Genomic DNA, 20,293 nt, shown 5'->3' with positions numbered 1-20,293 from the left:
GTTAGCAAAACGTTGAGCCCTTTCCTGAGACAACGTCAAATTGTCCACCACATGAGTCCAAATCTGCTGCAGCCTGTCCACCACAGAATCAACTCCAGGATAATCAGAAGGCTCAACCTGCCCAGAAGAAAAACGAGGATGAAAACCAAAATTACAAACGAAAGGTGAAACCAAAGTAGCCGAACTAGCCCGATTATTAAGGGCAAACTCGGCCAACGGCAAGTAAGACACCCAATCATCCTGATCAGCAGACACAAAGCATCTCAAATAGGTCTCCAAGGTCTGATTAGTTCGCTCAGTTTGGCCATTAGTCTGAGGATGAAATGCCGAAGAAAATGACAAATCAATGCCCATCCTAGCACAAAAGGCCCGCCAAAACCTAGAGACAAACTGAGAACCTCTGTCAGACACAATATTCTCCGGAATGCCATGCAAACGAACCACATGCTGAAAAAACAATGGAACCAAATCTGAGGAGGAAGGCAACTTAGGCAAAGGTACCAGATGGACCATTTTAGAGAACCGGTCACAAACAACAAAGATAACAGACATCTTCTGGGAAACAGGAAGATCCGAAATAAAATCCATGGAAATATGCGTCCAGGGCCTCTCAGGGACCGGCAAAGGCAAAAGCAACCCACTAGTGCGGGAACAGCAAGGCTTGGCCCGGGCGCAAGTCCCACAGGACTGCACAAAAGCACACACATCGCGCGACAAGGAAGGCCACCAAAAGGACCTAGCAACCAAATCTCTGGTACCAAAAATCCCAGGATGACCAGCCAACACTGAACAATGAACCTCAGAAATAACCTTACTTGTCCATCTATCAGGAACAAACAGCTTCCCCACTGGACAGCGGTCAGGCCTATCAGCCTGAAATTCCTGAAGCACCCGCCGCAAATCAGGGGAGATAGCAGAAAGAATCACCCCCTCCTTAAGAATGCCAACCGGCTCAAGGACTCCAGGAGAATCAGGCGAAAAACTCCTAGAGAGGGCATCAGCCTTAACATTCTTAGATCCCAGAAGATACGAGACCACAAAATCAAAACGGGAGAAAAACAGGGACTATCGAGCCTGTCTAGGATTCAGCCGCTTGGCCGACTCGAGGTAAATCAGATTCTTATGATCGGTCAGGACCACAACGCGGTGTTTAGCTCCCTCAAGCCAATGTCGCCACTCCTCAAACGCCCACTTCATAGCCAACAACTCCCGATTGCCGACATCATAATTGCGTTCCACAGGCGAAAACTTTCTGGAAAAAAAAGCACACGGTTTCATCAAAGAACCATCAGACTCCCTCTGAGACAAAACGGCCCCTGCCCCAATCTCAGAAGCGTCGACCTCAACCTGAAAAGAAAAAGAAACATCCGGCTGACGCAACACAGGGGCAGAAGTAAACCGGCGTTTAAGCTCCTGAAAGGCCTCAACAGCCTCAGAGGACCAATTCGTCACATCAGCGCCTTTCTTTGTCAAATCAGTAAGGGGCTTAACCACACTGGAAAAGTTGGCAATGAAACAGCGATAGAAATTAGCAAAGCCCAAAAATTTTTGAAGGCCCTTCACAGATGTGGGTTGGATCCAGTCATGAATAGCTTGGACCTTAACAGGATCCATTTCTATAGACAAGGGAGAAAAAATAAAACCCAAAAAAGAGACCTTCTGAACTCCGAATAGGCACTTAGACCCCTTCACAAACAAAGCATTATCACGAAGTATCTGGAACACCATCCTGACCTGCTTCACATGAGACTCCCAATCATCGGAAAAAAATCAAAATATCATCCAAATATACAACCATGAATTTATCAAGATAATTGCGGAAAATATCATGCATGAAAGACTGGAACACAGATGGAGCATTAGAGAGACCAAATGGCATCACAAGATACTCAAAATGGCCTTCGGGCGTATTAAATGCAGTTTTCCATTCGTCACCCTGTTTACTAAGAACAAGATTATATGCCCCTCGGAGGTCAATCTTAGTAAACCAACAAGCCCCCTTAATCTGAGCAAACAAATCAGTAAGCAAAGGCAAGGGGTATTGGAATTTGACCGTGATCTTATTAAGAAGACGATAATCAATACAGGGTCTCAAGGAGCCATCCTTCTTAGCAACAAAAAAGAAACCCACACCCAATGGTGACGAAGAGGGCCGAATATGCCCCTTCTCCAAAGATTCCTTAACATAGCTCCGCATGGCGGCATGCTCTGGCACAGACAGATTGAAAAGTCGGCCCTTAGGGAACTTGCAACCAGGAATCAAGTTAATAGCACAATCACAGTCCCTGTGTGGAGGAAGGGAACTGGACTTGGGCTCATCAAATACATCCTGGAAATCCGACAAAAATTCAGGGACCTCAGAAGAGGGGGAAGAGGAAATTGACATCAAAGGAACGTCACTATGTACCCCTTGACAACCCCAACTAGTCACCGACATAGTTTTCCAATCCAGCACCGGATTATGTTCCTGTAACCATGGAAAACCCAGTACAACAACATTATGCAGGTTATGCAACACCAGAAAACGGCAATCTTCCTGATGTGCTGGAGCCATGTACATAGTCATCTGTGTCCAGTACTGAGGTTTATCCTTGGCCAAGGGTGTAGCATCAATACCCCTCAAAGGAATAGGGCTCTGCAAAGGCTGCAAGGAAAAACCACAGCACCTGGCGAATTCTAAGTCCATTAAGTTCAGGGCAGCACCTGAATCCACAAATGCCATGACAGAAAAGGACGACAATGAGCAAATCAGGGTCACAGATAAGAGAAATTTAGGCTGTATAGTACTAATGGTAACAGACCTAGCGACTCTCTTAGTACGCTTAGGGCAATCAGAGATAACATGAGCAGAATCACCACAGTAAAAACACAGCCTATTCTGACGTCTGAATTCCTGCCGTTCTGTTCTAGTCAAAATCCAATCACATTGCATAGGTTCAGGACTCTGCTCAGAGGATACTGCCATATGGTGCACAGCTTTGCGCTCGCGCAGACGCCGATCGATCTGAATGGCTAGAGACATAGTTTCGCTCAAACCGGCAGGCGTAGGAAAGCCCACCATAACATCTTTAAGGGCTTCAGAAAGACCTTTTCTGAAAATAGCAGCCAGAGCCTCTTCATTCCATTTAGTGAGCACAGACCATTTTCTAAATTTCTGGCAGCATAACTCTGCCGCTTCCTGACCTTGACACAAGGCCAACAGGGTTTTTTCTGCATGATCCACAGAATTAGGTTCGTCATACAATAATCCGAGCGCTTGAAAAAAATGCATCAACATTCAATAATGCCGGATCCCCTTTTTCAAGAGAAAAAGCCCAGTCTTGAGGGTCACCACGCAGCAAGGATATGATGATTTTTACTTGCTGAATGGGATCACCAGAAGAACGGGGTTTCAAAGCAAAAAACAATCTGCAGTTATTTTTAAAGTTCAAAAACTTGGATCTGTCCCCAAAAAACAAATCAGGAGTAGGAATTCTAGGCTCTAAAGCCGGAGTCTGGACAACATAGTCCTGGATACTCTGTACTCTTGCAGCAAGTTGATCCACACGAGAAAACAAACCCTGAACATCCATGCCAAAGCATATATCCTGAACCACCCAGATATCAAGAGGAAAAAAAAGACAAACCAGAGGACAGAAAAAAAAATGGTTCAGAACTTTCTTTTCCTTCTTTTGAGATGCATTTAATTCATTTTTGGCCACTTGTACTGTTATGATGTGGTGGTCTAGAAGCAAGCAACATGGAACGAGCTCTGAAGGAAGTGGTAACTTTACTGACCGCAGTCCCTAAGCTCAACACAACACTAGAAGTAGCCGTGGAATGCTCCTAACTCTCCCTAGGCATCTCGTCACAGCCTAAGAGCTAACTACCCCTAAAGACAGAAGCAGGAAAACTATCTTAGTAACATAGTAACATAGTAACATAGTTAGTAAGGCCGAAAAAAGACATTTGTCCATCCAGTTCAGCCTATATTCCATCATAATAAATACCCAGATCTACGTCCTTCTACAGAACCTAATAATTGTATGATACAATATTGTTCTGCTCCAGGAAGACATCCAGGCCTCTCTTGAACCCCTCGACTGAGTTCGCCATCACCACCTCCTCAGGCAAGCAATTCCAGATTCTCACTGCCCTAACAGTAAAGAATCCTCTTCTATGTTGGTGGAAAAACCTTCTCTCCTCCAGACGCAAAGAATGCCCCCTTGTGCCCGTCACCTTCCTTGGTATAAACAGATCCTCAGCGAGATATTTGTATTGTCCCCTTATATACTTATACATGGTTATTAGATCGCCCCTCAGTCGTCTTTTTTCTAGACTAAATAATCCTAATTTCGCTAATCTATCTGGGTATTGTAGTTCTCCCATCCCCTTTATTAATTTTGTTGCCCTCCTTTGTACTCTCTCTAGTTCCATTATATCCTTCCTGAGCACCGGTGCCCAAAACTGGACACAGTACTCCATGTGCGGTCTAACTAGGGATTTGTACAGAGGCAGTATAATGCTCTCATCATGTGTATCCAGACCTCTTTTAATGCACCCCATGATCCTGTTTGCCTTGGCAGCTGCTGCCTGGCACTGGCTGCTCCAGGTAAGTTTATCATTAACTAGGATCCCCAAGTCCTTCTCCCTGTCAGATTTACCCAGTGGTTTCCCGTTCAGTGTGTAATGGTGATATTGATTCCCTCTTCCCATGTGTATAACCTTACATTTATCATTGTTAAACCTCATCTGCCACCTTTCAGCCAAGTTTCCAACTTATCCAGATCCATCTGTAGCAGAATACTATCTTCTCTTGTATTAACTGCTTTACATAGTTTTGTATCATCTGCAAATATCGATATTTTACTGTGTAAACCTTCTACCAGATCATTAATGAATATGTTGAAGAGAACAGGTCCCAATACTGACCCCTGCGGTACCCCACTGGTCACAGCGACCCAGTTAGAGACTATACCATTTATAACCACCCTCTGCTTTCTATCACTAAGCCAGTTACTAACCCATTTACACACATTTTCCCCCAGACCAAGCATTCTCATTTTGTGTACCAACCTCTTGTGCGGCACGGTATCAAACGCTTTGGAAAAATCGAGATATACCACGTCCAATGACTCACCGTGGTCCAGTCTATAGCTTACCTCTTCATAAAAACTGATTAGATTGGTTTGACAGGAGCGATTTCTCATAAACCCATGCTGATATGGAGTTAAACAGTTATTCTCATTGAGATAATCCAGAATAACATCCCTCAGAAACCCTTCAAATATTTTACCAACAATAGAGGTTAGACTTACTGGCCTATAATTTCCAGGTTCACTTTTAGAGCCCTTTTTGAATATTGGCACCACATTTGCTATGCGCCAGTCCTGCGGAACAGACCCTGTCGCTATAGAGTCACTAAAAATAAGAAATAATGGTTTATCTATTACATTACTTAGTTCTCTTAGTACTCGTGGGTGTATGCCATCCGGACCCGGAGATTTATCTATTTTAATCTTATTTAGCCGGTTTCGCACCTCTTCTTGGGTTAGATTGGTGACCCTTAATATAGGGTTTTCATTGTTTCTTGGGATTTCACCTAGCATTTCATTTTCCACCGTGAATACCGTGGAGAAGAAGGTGTTTAATATGTTAGCTTTTTCCTCGTCATCTACAACCATTCTTTCCTCACTATTTTTTAAGGGGCCTACATTTTCAGTTTTTATTCTTTTACTATTGATATAGTTGAAGAACAGTTTGGGATTAGTTTTACTCTCCTTAGCAATGTGCTTCTCTGTTTCCTTTTTGGCAGCTTTAATTAGTTTTTTAGATAAAGTATTTTTCTCCCTATAGTTTTTTAGAGCTTCAATGGTGCCATCCTGCTTTAGTAGTGCAAATGCTTTCTTTTTACTGTTAATTGCCTGTCTTACTTCTTTGTTTAGCCACATTGGGTTTTTCCTATTTCTAGTCCTTTTATTCCCACAAGGTATAAACCGCTTACACTGCCTATTTAGGATGTTCTTAAACATTTCCCATTTATTATCTGTATTCTCATTTCTGAGGATATTGTCCCAGTCTACCAGATTAAGGGCATCTCTAAGCTGTTCAAACTTTGCCTTCCTAAAGTTCAATGTTTTTGTGACTCCCTGACAAGTCCCCCTAGTGAAAGACAGGTGAAACTGCACAATATTGTGGTCGCTATTTCCTAAATGCCCAACCACCTGCAGATTTGTTATTCTGTCAGGTCTATTAGATAGTATTAGGTCTAAAAGTGCTGCTCCTCTGGTTGGATTCTGCACCAATTGTGAAAGATAATTTTTCTTGGTTATTAGCAGAAACCTGTTGCCTTTATGGGTTTCACAGGTTTCTGTTTCCCAGTTAATATCCGGGTAGTTAAAGTCCCCCATAACCAGGACCTCATTATGGGTTGCAGCTTCATCTATCTGCTAGAAGTAGACTTTCCATGCTTTCTGTTATATTTGGGGGTTTGTAACAGACCCCAATGAGAATTTTGTTACCATTTTTCCCTCCATGAATTTCAACCCATATGGACTCGACATCCTCATTCCCTTCGCTAATATCCTCCCTTAAAGTGGACTTTAGACAAGACTTTACATAGAGACAAACCCCTCCTCCTCTCCGATTTTTACGATCCTTTCTAAACAGACTGTAACCCTGTAAGTTAACTGCCCAGTCATAGCTTTCATCTAACCATGTCTCGGTTATTCCCACTATGTCAAAGTTACCTGTAGATATTTCTGCTTCTAGTTCTTCCATCTTGTTTGTCAGGCTTCTGGCGTTTGCGAGCATGCAGTTTAGAGGATTTTGTTTTGTTCCAATCTCCTCACTGTGGATTGTTTTAGAAATGTTCTTACCTCCCTTCTGAGTATGTTTTCCTGGGTCGTCTTTGTTCGAGTCTAATGTTTTTCTTCCCGTCCCCTCTTCTTCTAGTTTAACGCCCTCCTGATGAGTGTAGCGAGTCTTCTGGCGAATGTGTGTTTCCCAGGTTTGTTGAGGTGTAGTCCGTCTCTGGCGAGGAGTCCATCATACCAGTAATTCACACCGTGGTCCAGGAATCCAAATCCTTGTTGTCTGCACCATCGTCTTAGCCAGTTGTTTGCATCAAGGATCCTGTTCCATCTCCTGGTGCCATGCCCGTCTACTGGAAGGATAGAAGAAAAAACTACCTGTGCATCCAGTTCCTTTACTTTCTTCCCCAACTCTTCAAAGTCCTTGCAGATTGTCGGTAGGTCCTTCCTTGCCGTGTCATTGGTGCCAACATGTATCAGAAGAAATGGGTGGACGTCCTTGGAGCTGAAGAGCTTTGGTATCCTATCGGTCACATCCTTGATCATCGCACCTGGAAGGCAGCATACTTCTCTTGCAGTTATGTCCGGTCTGCAGATGGCTGCTTCGGTGCCTCTCAGTAGTGAGTCTCCCACCACCACCACTCTTCGTTGCTTCTTGGCTGTACTTTTTGCTGTCACTTGTTGCTGTGTGCCCTTTTCTTTTTTGCTTGCTGGTATTGCTTCATTCTTAGGTGTGCCATCTTCATCCTCTACAAAGATTTGATATCGGTTCTTCAGTTGTGTGGTTGGTGATTTCTCCATGGTCTTCTTGCTTCTTTTGGTCACATGCTTCCACTCATCTGCTTTTGGAGGTTCTCTGACACTTTTTGCACCTTCTGTGACCAGTAGAGATGCTTCTGTTCTGTCTAGAAAGTCTTCATTCTCTTTGATGAGTTTCAAAGTTGCTATTCTTTCTTCCAGACCCCGCACCTTTTCTTGCTTCAGAGAAAATCCCCAAAGGATAGATTAGCCCCCCACAAATAATGACTGTGAGTGGAGAGGAAAAAGACATACACAGAATGAAACCAGGATGAGCACAGGAGGCCAGTGTAGCTTGATAGATAGGACAGGATGGAATACTGTGCGGTCAGTATAAAACACTACAAAAATCCACGCAGAGTTTACAAAAAAAAAAATCTCCACACCTGACTAAAGGTGTGGAGGGTAAATCTGCTTCCCAGAGCTTCCAGCACGACAGAATTAATTCATACTGATAACGCTGGACAAACATAGAAAGCACTGAACGGATAAGTCCACAATCTGTGAACAGAAAAGCGCAAGCCAAAACTTAGCTTTGCTGAACTGGTCAGGATAACATAGAAATCCAAAGAGATGTGAATCCAACCAGGAACCATTTACAAGTGGCACTGGCTGAAGGAACAGCCAGGCCTAAATAGCCGAGCAGAAGAGACGATAAGTGGAGGCAGTTGATGACAGCTAACTCCAAGGAGCAGCCATACCAATTGAAACCACAAGAGGGAGCACAAGAGCAGAACTCACAAAAGTGCCACTTACAACCACCGGAGGGAGCCCAAGAGCGGAATTCACAACAGGCAACTACCTGCCTGTTGTACCCAGCGCCGGTCATTGAAAGCTACAGCCAGATATTCATTTCCTCCCTGTCAACAGAGCAGAGTTTCTCTTCCTGTTGACAGGGTGGGACTTCCCCCAATCAGGTAGCAGGTGTCGCTCTGTTGACAGTGAGTAGCTGAATCTCTGACAGGAGTGGTCAATGAATAGCACTGGGTACAACAGACAGGTAGTTGCCTCTGTTAGAAACTACATGCCTTTTTCTCTAAAGTCCTGGATGCCCAGCGATTTATCATTTTTCCAGCAAGATTTACAAAACCATTTTTTTAGGGATCACATCACACTTGAAGTGACTTTGAGTAGCCTATGTGACAGAAAATACCCCAAATTGACAACACTCTAGAAATTCACCCTTGAAGGTGCTCAAACTAATATTCAAGAAGTTTATTAACTCTTGAGGTGTTTCACAGGAAATTTTGCAATGTGTAAAGAAAAAATGAATATTTAAACTCTTTTCCACAATAATTTTAATTTAGACCCACATTTCTTTATTTTTACAAGGGTAACAGGAGAAACTGAACCCAAAATTTGTTGTGCAATTTCTATTGAGCACACCTAATGTGCCTAAACAGTGGACACTCCCAAAAATGACCCCATTTTGGAAACTAGACCCTTCAATTAACTTTTCTAGGTGTCTGTTGAGCACATTAAACCACCAGGTGCTTTACAGAAATTAATAACGGTGAGGCGTGAAAACAAAATAAATTTTTTTCCACAAAATTGATCTTTTAGCCCCATTTTTTTTTTATTTTTACTGGGATAAAAGGAGAAAATTTCTCTATAGAGTGTGCTGACACCTAACATGTGGGGGAATACTATAGTTTGGTGGCATAGCAGTGCTCGGAATGGAAGGAACACTGTTTGACTTTTTGAACACAAAATTGGCTGGGATCATTAGCAGACGCCATGTGATGTACCTAAAGAGTGGAAACCCCTGACAAGTGACCGCATTTTGGAAACTAGACCTCTCAAGGAATGTATCTAGATGTGTGGTGAGCACCTTGAAACTTAAGGGGACTCTGTCACCTGAATTTGGAGGGAACAATCTTCAGCCATAGGGCGGGGTTTTTGGGTGTTTGATTCACCCTTTCCTTACCCGCTGGCAAGATTGCCTTGTGCAGGCATGTACTACGGAGGACAGAGAATGAACTTCAATCCAATATTGCAGCCAGCATGCAGCCGGCAGGTAAGGAAAGGGTGAATCAAACCCCCGAAAACCCCGCCCCTATGGCTGAAGATTGTTCCCTCCAAATTCAGGTGACAGAGTCCCCTTAAGTTGATTCACAAAGGTTTATAACGATGAGCTATGAAAAACAAACAAAAACATTTTTCCCACAAAAATGTTGTTTTAGTCTCAATTTGTTTTCATTTTGACAAGGATAGTAAAAGAAAATGTACCTCAAAATGTGTTGTGCAATTTCTCCTGAGTACACCCATACCCCACTTCAAAAACTACTTTTGAGTGCAAAAGCTCAGAAGGAAAAAAGCAGATTGGAGTTCAGATTTTGCTAGAATAGTTTGAGGGTGCAATGTTACATTGGTAGAGTCCCTGAGGTGCCAGAACAGCAGATTCCCCTATGGATGTTGCTGAATCACATTTATCCTGCACGTTATGCTGAGCCCTTATATCGGGGTTTCTATCTAAATCTCCAAGTGACATGATTCAGATTAAACCCCTGAAGGATCCATTCACTCTAATGAGGCAGCAGAGTTACTATGTACTCCATCTGGCCTCTGTTCAACAGTGTCCTTTTCAGAAGTGTACAAAACTGTGGGATGGCACTTTTTTGCACGCCTAAAAAGACAGACACCGCTAGATCACAAGTCAGTCATCCTCCCCAGTGCTACCATCTGAATCACATATTTCCGAGACTTACCGTATATGGAAACCACGATGTAAGCACTGAGTCCAGAGCGCAGGATAAATGTGAGCCGAGCCTTACTACGATTTTTTGAGTGACAGAATGAACAAATCAACAGCAGGTGAAAAGTTGGTTTTATCTATATTTTACAGTATTCCTCATGCCATAAAAGTGATTAGATAACTTTATTCTTCAGGTCGGTGCAATTACAGCGATACCAGATTTATTTTGGGTTCTTATATTTGGCTGCTGTCACATAGCTAAAAGATTCTTTCTTTTGCAAAAAATAATTTTTGCATTGCCATATTTTGAGAGGTATAATTTTTCCTTATTTTGGTTGACAGAGTCATGTGAGGGCTTGTTTTTTGCAGGATGAGTTTGGTGTTTTTATTGAAACCACTTTTTGGTAGATTACATTTGTTGATCGCTTTCTATTCCAATTTTTGCATTGCGCATGATCTTACTAACTTGCTAGAGCCTAGTGTCCCGGATGGTGTCATGACAACATGTGGTCAGCTTGGGTGTCAGCTGTCAGAATTGCTGAACACCCGACTGCTCCTGTGCACACAAAATCATATGGATACGTCCAAGGTCGTGAAGGGATTGTCTACTATGTAGTGAAATTTACTTGCAATGATGTGCCACAATAAGGGCATGATTCATTATTGCATTTGTGCCTTTTTTTTCTGTGTAGTTTTTTCATTTTTACTTGTTGTTTTTGGCACACAAATTGGCAACCGCAAAACAAAAAAATGAAAGATGATTTCAAAATACAAGTGACTAATTTTTTCTCCAAGGCTGGGTCATGCGACTGTATTTTCTCTCATCCGAGAAAATTGGTGTATGTATTCTAAGCACACTCTGATCAGAGTTTGATCAAAATGTGATCCCATTTTCTATGAATATGGTGAATTAAAAAACATTTTCCATCTTGTCCATTCTGATAGTCCATGAAAATCGAACTGCCCTCGGATATCATGTCATGATGGTCTCATGTCGGGGTGTTCGTGGGTTACCATCAAATTTGTCCACTTTATTGTATGCACTGTTTGCACTCTACATTAATCATTATATTAGACCTTAACATTGTTGACACCTTTATTATCTTCTCTATTGAATTAATCACAAATTTACCCTTTGACTGCACTTAATGGTTTGTCAATTATATTTTTGAACAATCCATTATCCAGTATTAACTGGCTTTTTGACAAAGTCCAAAGGTTTTGTACCCCATTTTTTTTGCCCATGTTCCTTTTGTATCGCTTTGATTTATGTAATATGTATTATGTTTTGCTTATATAGTGCCATCATATTCCTCAGCGTCTTACAGATATTATCATCACTGTCCCCAATGGGGCTCACAATCTAAATACCTTATCAGTATATCTTTGAAATGTGGAAGGAAACCCACAGTACCCAGAGGAAACCCAAACAAACACGGGGGACCATACAAACTCATTACAGAAATTGTCCTTGAATTTGAACCCAAAACCCCAACGCTGCAAGGTTACAGTGCTAACCTCTGAGCCACCATGCTGCTCCTATGAATACTGTTTGATTCTTGAGGTAATTTTTCTCTCTTTGGCCCACTCACCAATTTTGTCTATGTTTATTATGGCGTAGATTTATTCCTGTTTTAACAAGTTATTCATGTGAAGGATGGGGGGATGTAATGGCAGCTGAAAATCATCCTTTAAGCATGTGTAGCTGTTTCAAGACACCTGGCTCCCCTGGTTGTCACACCTTTCAGCTGCAAAGTCAGAATTCACATCCCCACCAGCTAGCTAGAGTCAAGCTCCTACAAGAAAACCCCCTGTGGATACAAATCATGCAACTTGCTTTGTTCAGACAGCTCAGATTTCATAAGGAGAATATGGACTTGCCGTATGTCCTGGCCACACATCAGTTATATATCCGAGATCTCCATAAGTTGGCAAGCGTGCGGCTGGGTCTCGACCCATTCTAGCACCCAGGGGTAAGGAGGTACCTTGTACAGCCAGTAGAAACCAGATAGCAAATTTCTAGCCCGATATAATCCCGTTACTGGACTGGGTGTACAGTTAGGGCCAGAAATATTTGGACAGTGACACAAGTTTTGTTATTTTAGCTGTTTACAAAAACATGTTCAGAAATAAAATTATATATGTAATATGGGCTGAAAGTGCACACTCCCAGCTGCAATATGATAGTTTCCACATCCAAATCGGAGAAAGGGTTTAGGAATCATAGCTCTGTAATGCATAGCGTCCTCTTTTTCAAGGGACCAAAAGTAATTGGACAATGGACTCTAAGGGCTGCAATTAACTCTGAAGGCGTATCCCTCGTTAACCTGTAATCAATGAAGTAGTTAAAAGGTCAGGGGTGGATTCCAGGCGTGTGGTTTTGCATTTGGAAGCTGTTGCTGTGAGCAGACAACATGCGGTCAAAGGAACTCTCAATTGAGGTGAAGCAGAACATCCTGAGGCTGAAAAAAAAGAAAAAATCCATCAGAGAGATAGCAGACATGCTTGGAGTAGCAAAATCAACAGTTGGGTACATTCTGAGAAAAAAGGAATTGACTGGTGAGCTTGGGAACTCAAAAAGGCTTGGGCGTCCATGGATGACAACAGTGGTGGATGATCGCCGCATACTTAATTTGGTGAAGAAGAACCCGTTCACAACATCAACTGAAGTCCAGAACACTCTCAGTGAAGTAGGTGTATCTGTCTCTAAGTCAACAGTAAAGAGAAAACTCCATGACAGTAAATAGAAAGGGTTCACATCTAGATGCAAACCATTCATCAATACCAAAAATAGACAGGCCAGAGTTAAATTTGCAGAAAAACACCTCAAGAAGCCAGCTCAGTTCTGGAAAAGTATTCTATGGACAGATGAGACAAAGATCAACCTGTACCAGAATGATGGGAAGAAAAAAGTTTGGAGAAGAAAAGGAACGGCACATGATCCAAGGCACACCACATCCTCTGTAAAACATGGTGGAGGCAACGTGATGGCATGGGCATGCATGGCTTTCAATGGCACTGGGTCACTTGTGTTTATTGATGACATAAGAGCAGACAAGAGTAGCCGGATGAATTCTGAAGTGTACCGGGATATACTTTCAACCCAGATTCAGCCAAATGCTGCAAAGTTGATTGGACGGCGCTTCATAGTACAGATGGACAATGACCCCAAGCATACAGCCAAAGCTACCCAGGAGTTCATGGGTGCCAAAAAGTGAAACATTCTGCAATGGACAAGTCAATCTCCAGATCTAAACCCAATTGAGCATGCATTTCACTTGCTCAAATCCTGACTTAAGACGCAAAGACCCACAAACAAGCAAGACCTGAAGGCTGCGGCTGTAAAGGCCTGGCAAAGCATTAAGAAGGAGGAAACCCAGCGTTTGGTGATGTCCATGGGTTCCAGACTTAAGGCAGTGATTGCCTCCAAAGGATTTGCAACAAAATATTGAAAATAAAAATATTTTGTTTGGGTTGTGTTTATTTGTCCAATTACTTTTGACCTCCTAAAATGTGGAGTGTTTGTAAAGAAATGTGTACAATTCCTACATTTTCTATCAGATATTTTTGTTCAACCCTTCAAATTAAACGTTACAATCTGCACTTGAATTCTGTTGTAGAGGTTTCATTTCAAATCCAATGTGGTGGCATGCAGAGCCCAACTCGCGAAAATTGTGTCACTGTCCAAATATTTCTGGCCCTAACTGTATATCTAACGAGGAACTGGTGGAAATCCTACTGGTGCTAGTGAAAGGGGCCTCTAAAAGCCTGCCAGAGTTGTGAGCGAGTATGGTGCTATGTCAGTGACTGCGTGGGCCATATCCTCTCACTCCCCATGCCTCCCTGGGCCCATGTGTCAAACTGCCAATCTGACCTTATGTGTCTTTAGGAGGTGCAGAACTTCACATTGGTGCAAGTGGGGATACACTAACATAATACTGACATCAGGCGAGGTGCAGATCCTTCACAATTTAATACAGGTTTTTTACCTTCTTTTTTTCATTTAGTCCTTGCACATTTCTTTTTCAGTTTCATTAATCAATAAAGCTAAGTTACAGGAAGTATCCAGAACAAAACAGTTTTATTTAAAACATGACATAGCCCAAAAAAATCCCACAGTGGAAAAAACATGTTAAAAAATGTGCTCTAAAATGCAATGAAAATAAACGCAAGTAAACTAATTTAACCCCTTAGTGACAGAGCCAATTTGGTACTTAATGACCGAGCCAATTTTTGCAATTCTGACCACTGTCACTTTATGAGGTTATAACTCTGGAACGCTTCAACGGATTCCGCTGATTCTGAGAATGTTTTTTCATGACATATTGTACTTTATGTTAGTGGTAACATTTCTTTGATATTACTTGCGATTTAGCCCCAACCCTAACCCTAAATTTAGCCCCAACCCTAACCCTAGCCCTAACCCTAACCCTAGCCCTAACCCTAACTCTAGCCCTAACCCTAACTCTAGCCCTAACCCTAGCCCTAACCCTAACCCTAGCCCTAACCCTAACCCTATCCCTAGCCCTAACCCTAGCCCTAACCCTAGCTCTAACCCTAACCCTAACCCTAGCCCTAACCCTAACCCTAGCCCTAACCCTAATTTTAGCCCCAACTGCTCTTCTCCTGTCGGCCGGCAGATGGCGATAGATGGCGGGCGCACTGCGCATGCGCCCGCCATTTTCTTTTCCCCGGCAGCCAGGAGGAGCAGCAGGAGGATCTAGGGACACCGGTAAGTATAATAGGGTCCCCGAATCCCCCTATTTCTCTGTCCTCTGATGTGTGATCACATCAGAGGACAGAGAATTACACTTTGATTTTTTTTTTCTTTTGCGGTCGCCGGTAAACAGTTAATTACTAGCGATCGCAAAACAGGAGTCGGTAAAACCGACCCCGATCATGTTCTTTGGGGTCTCGGCTACCCCCGGCAGCCGAGACCCCAAAGATTCTCCCGGTGCCGGCCGGCGGGCGCAATGCGCATGCGCCCGCCATTTTGAAGATGGCGGCGCCCACCGGGAGCCACGAGGAGCACCGGGGGAGATAGGTGAGTATCGGGGGGCTATCTGGGACCCCTTTTCTCTGTCTTCTGATGTGCGATCACATCGGAGGACAGAGAAATTAAAAAGATATATCGCTTTTTTTTGTGATCGCCGGTAAGCGGTTAATTACCGGCGATCGCAAATGCGGGGTCGGTAAAAAAACCCCCGAATCATGTTCTCTGGGGTCTCGGCTACCCCCGGCAGCCGAGACCCCGGAGAAAATCCGACTCTGGGGGGCGCTATTAACTTTTTTTACAGCGCCGTTAATTAACGGCGCTGTGGTTTAAGTACCCTTAGCGGCCGCCGTTAAAAGGCGGTCGCTAAGGGGTTAATTAATTGGTGCAGAAAATTGGCAGCATCACAAACAAAAATAAATAACCAACGTTTCAGCCTTTATGGCAAACTACCACACCGATCCTCCTGCCTATAGAAATCCTTGAAAAAGGCCATAAAGGCCAAAATGTTGGATATTTATTTCTGCTTTTTCATGTATTGGCTGTGAATTTCAATAATTAAAGATTGATTATATTTATCAAAACAAATTGTTATCTCTTGAGTACCAAAGGTTACCTACTTAGGAGTGCGAAAATCTCTGACCTATAAACAATCATGTAATTTACTCACAAGACCATATACTTGACTTTGCTTGGTAGGGGATCAAATACTTATTTCTCACTGCAAAATGCAAGTAAATTTATATAATTTATACGATGCGATTTTCTGGATTTTATTTTTTATTTTCTACCTCTCAATGTTAAAATGAATCTACCCTTAAAATTATAGATTGTTCATGTCTTTGTCAGTGGGCAAACTTACAAAATCAGCAAGGGATCAAATACTTATTTCCCCCACTGTATATTGGTTTTGGTATAGTGGACTGCTCATTAACAATTATATTCCCATTCAGACAGGTAAGCATCTTTGCCTGTTTTTTTTTTTTTTTAATAAGACAGTACCCCTATAGACAGACCCTATATTATAAGACTGTACCCCTATAGGCAGACCCTGTAGTATGAGGCAGCACCCCCATAGGCAGACCCTGTAGTATAAGGCAGCATCCCTATAGGCAGACCCTGTAGTATAAGACAGTACCCTTATAGGCAGACCCTATAGTATAAGACTGTACCCTTATAGGCAGACCCTGTAGTATAAGGCAGCACCCCCATAGGCAGACCTTGTAGTATAAGGCAGCACCCTATAGGCAGACCCTGTAGTATAAGACAGTACCCCTATATGCAGACCCTGCAGTATAATGCAGCGTAGCCGCTCCTTCCCTCATCAATGTGGTGAGCTGTATCTGCTAGATGCTGATACAGCTCACCTTGCGATGACAGGTGGGGGACCCACTGCTGGCCCCCTGGGCCCCCTGCCTGCTCAGGGGCCCCATAGCAGCATAGCAGGGAGACTGATTCTCCCTGCTCTGCGCAGAATGTAAGTGTATCGGCGCGCTGCATGCGCCGATGCAGTTACAGTAGCATAGCTCCGGATGGGCTCCCTCAGAGCTCCGTGCCCCAGGCATTCGCACCCTCTGCCCCCCAGTAGCTACGCCATTGTTGCTGCAGGATGTGAGTAGCCACTGTTTTTATTTTAATTTAGGTCATGAACTTCTTGAGCTGGGATGGTCCAGAAGTGGACAACACCTTTATGTATTATTTAAAGAAAATCTGTCAGCAGGTTTTTGCTATATAATCTGAGACCAGCATGATGTAGGGGCAGATACCCTCATTACAGGGTTGTGTGACATGCAGGCCTGGTTCTTGATGTTTCAATGAAATCAGTATTTTATCAGCAGGAGAATAACACTAGAGGACTAGTTATCTTGTGCCAGCTCCACCACTGATTGATAGCTTTACATAGAAAGCCTGCCAATCAGTGGTGTGGGCGGAGATATACAGAGCTCACGATTCAGAAAACTACTAGATCTGAGGCAGATAAAACAGTGATTTTACCCAAACTATAGCAAGCGGACCAGTTTGAGATACATCACTGGAGTCATGCTGTCTGCCTCTACATCATGCAGCTCTCGGATTACATAGTAAAAACCCAGGGACAGATTCCATTAATAAAAGTGATAAAAAAGTAATATTTTTTTATATAATATATACCCTTACAAAAGTAAGATATGTAAAAAGTAATTTACAAATCATTCTGAAAATCATATTGGCACCCATGGTTTTCAGTTCTAAACTTTTCACCTGTATTACATAAAAATATCTCTTCACAAACGGCATATAATGGTAGATCTTGCTTTATTGTTGTTACAATGAACATAATGATCTTAAATCCATCTGAGCAAAGAAGGGTTAGGGCTTGTTCAGTAACGCATTAAATGTCCGTGTTCTGTCTGTATCCAAAGCGCACAGCATACGGACAGCACACCAAAAAATGTCAGTCACTGTGATAGTTCACATGAATGTTTTTACACATGGACTCTGTTTTTGAGTATGTAAAAAATGTAGCAGGCACTACTCTAATCCATATTCTGTATCAAACATGCCCATTATATGGCAATGGGTGCTGTAGCGTTTCATCCACTATGTGTCTTGGGGGACACTCGCTTGGCAGCAGAATAACCATAGACAGGCACGTTTTTTCCAGATAAACAGTCCATTTCGGTTTATTAACGTTATAAAGCGTATCTGAAACAGTTCATTATACCGCCATATCAGCATATCACATACGGTTTTACATTGCCTTCAGTGGTCACACTGGTATCTCTCCAGTCACTGGGTGACTGCACAGTTCAGCAACTATCCTATGTTAGCGCACACAGTTCTTTTCCCCATTCCAGGGGTTACCTCTTAGGAGCTCCTGCTCCACAGGTTGACTCCACGTCAGTCCAAGGTCCACAACAGGACTGTCCAGGTCGATGGTCTCACAGTGCTTCCTGGATGACTCCTCTCCCAGGAGCCTTCAACACTGACCGTGCAGGACCTACAGCACACAGACTTCTCAGTGCCAAAGCCCAACCATGTGCTATTCAGGAATTCCCAGGATTTCCAACACAGGCTTCCAGGGCCTTGCACTTGGACCACACAGATCCAAACACAGGAACCACACAGGAACATGTGACCCACAACCTGGTCACATTACATACCTGTAACCACTCCCTTGGGTGGGAGTGTGGGTGTGTGTGGCTAATTTGTCCCGCCCATCTCACACAACTAGCCCTGCCAATCTCCCAATAGAACTTACACATTAACATGTGGGACTAGGGTTGAGCGAAACGGGTCGTTCATTTTCAAAAGTCGCCGACTTTTGGCAAAGTCGGGTTTCATGAAACCCGATCCGACCCCTGTGCGGGGTCGGCCATGCGGTACGCGACTTTCGCGCCAAAGTCGCGTTTCAATGACGCGAAAAGCGCCATTTCTCAGCCAATGAAGGTAAACGCAGAGTGTGGGCAGCGTGATGACATAGGTCCTGGTCCCCACCATCTTAGAGAAGGGCATTGCAGTGATTGGCTTGCTGTCTGCGGCGTCACAGGGGCTATAAAGGGGCGTTCCCGCCGACCGCCATGTTACTGCTGCTGATCTGAGCTTAGGGAGAGGTTGCTGCCGCTTCGTCAGAAGCAGGGATAGCGTTAGGCAGGGTCCATTAACCACCAAACCGCTTGTGCTGTAGCGATTTCCACTGCCCAACACCACCTTCGGTGTGCAGGGACAGTGGAAGCTACATTTTTTTTTTTCCCCCCTCAGCGCTGTAGCTCATTGGGCTGCCCTAGAAGGCTCCCTGATAGCTGCATTGCTGTGTGTACGCCGCTGTGCAAACCAACTGCTTTTTTCAAAGCACAAATCCTCTTGTTCCTTCCTTTCTGCACAGCTATCTTTTTGGTTTGTACACACTTTTTATTTAATTTGTGCATCAGTCCACTCCTTATTGCTGCCTGCCATACCTGGCTGAGATTACTGCAGGGAGATAGTAATTGAAGGACACTCCCTGTTTTTTTTTTTTTTTTTGTGGGAGATTAAGATTGACATTTCTGCTAGAGTGCCATCCCTGTCTGTGTCATCTCTCACTCAGTGGGCCATAGAAAGCCTATTTATTTTTTTGCTTGATTTTGGTTCTAAAATCTACCTGAAAAAATCACTACATCAATCAGTGGGAGAAAAATATTGGCCTCAGGGCTTGTGTGCCACTCCTGACTCCTGTGTGCATCATCACTCACTCAGTGGGCCATAGAAAGCCCATTTTTTTTTTTTTTTTGCTTTATTTGGGTTCTAAATTCTACCTGAAAAAATTAATAAATCAATCAGTGGGAGATTAATATTGGCCTTTGGGCTTGTGTGCCAGTCCTAAGCGTGCCATCTCTCTCTCTCAGATAGTGGGCCATAGAAAGCCTATTTATTTTTTATTTTTTTTATTGGGTTTATAAATTTTCCCTGGAAAAAAAAAAAAAAGTGGGAGATTAATATTGGCCTCTGGGCTTGTGTGCCAGTCCTGAGCGTGCCATCTCTCTCACAAATAGTGGGCCATAGAAAGCCTATTTATTTATTTTTTTTTGGTTTTATAAATTCTCCCTTAAAAAAAAAAGGGAGATTAATATTGGCCTTTGGGCTTGTGTGCCAGTCCTAAGCGTGCCATCTCTCTCTGTCTCTCAGATAGTGGGCCATAGAAAGCCTATTTATTATTTTTTTTATTGGGTTTATAAATTTTCCCTGGAACAAAAAAAAAAAAGTGGGAGATAAATATTGGCCTCTGGGCTTGTGTGCCACTCCTGACTCCTGTGTGCGTCATCTCTCACTCAGTGGGCCATAGAAAGCCTTTTTTTGTTTTATTTGTTTTCTAAATTCTCCCTGAAAAAATCATTTTATTTTATTTGGTTTCTAAATTCTTCCTGAAAAAATCATTTTATTCTATTTTTTTTTTCCTAAAGTCTCCCTGAAAACAAAAAACAAAAAACAAATCAGTGGGAGATTAATATTGCCCTTTCTGCTTGTGTGCCAGTCTTGACTCCTGGGTGTGCCATCTCT

Source organism: Ranitomeya imitator, chromosome 1 (assembly GCF_032444005.1).
Source record: "Ranitomeya imitator isolate aRanImi1 chromosome 1, aRanImi1.pri, whole genome shotgun sequence".
NCBI classification, from domain to species: domain Eukaryota; kingdom Metazoa; phylum Chordata; class Amphibia; order Anura; family Dendrobatidae; genus Ranitomeya; species Ranitomeya imitator.
Note: the sequence above shows the minus strand (reverse complement) of the source record.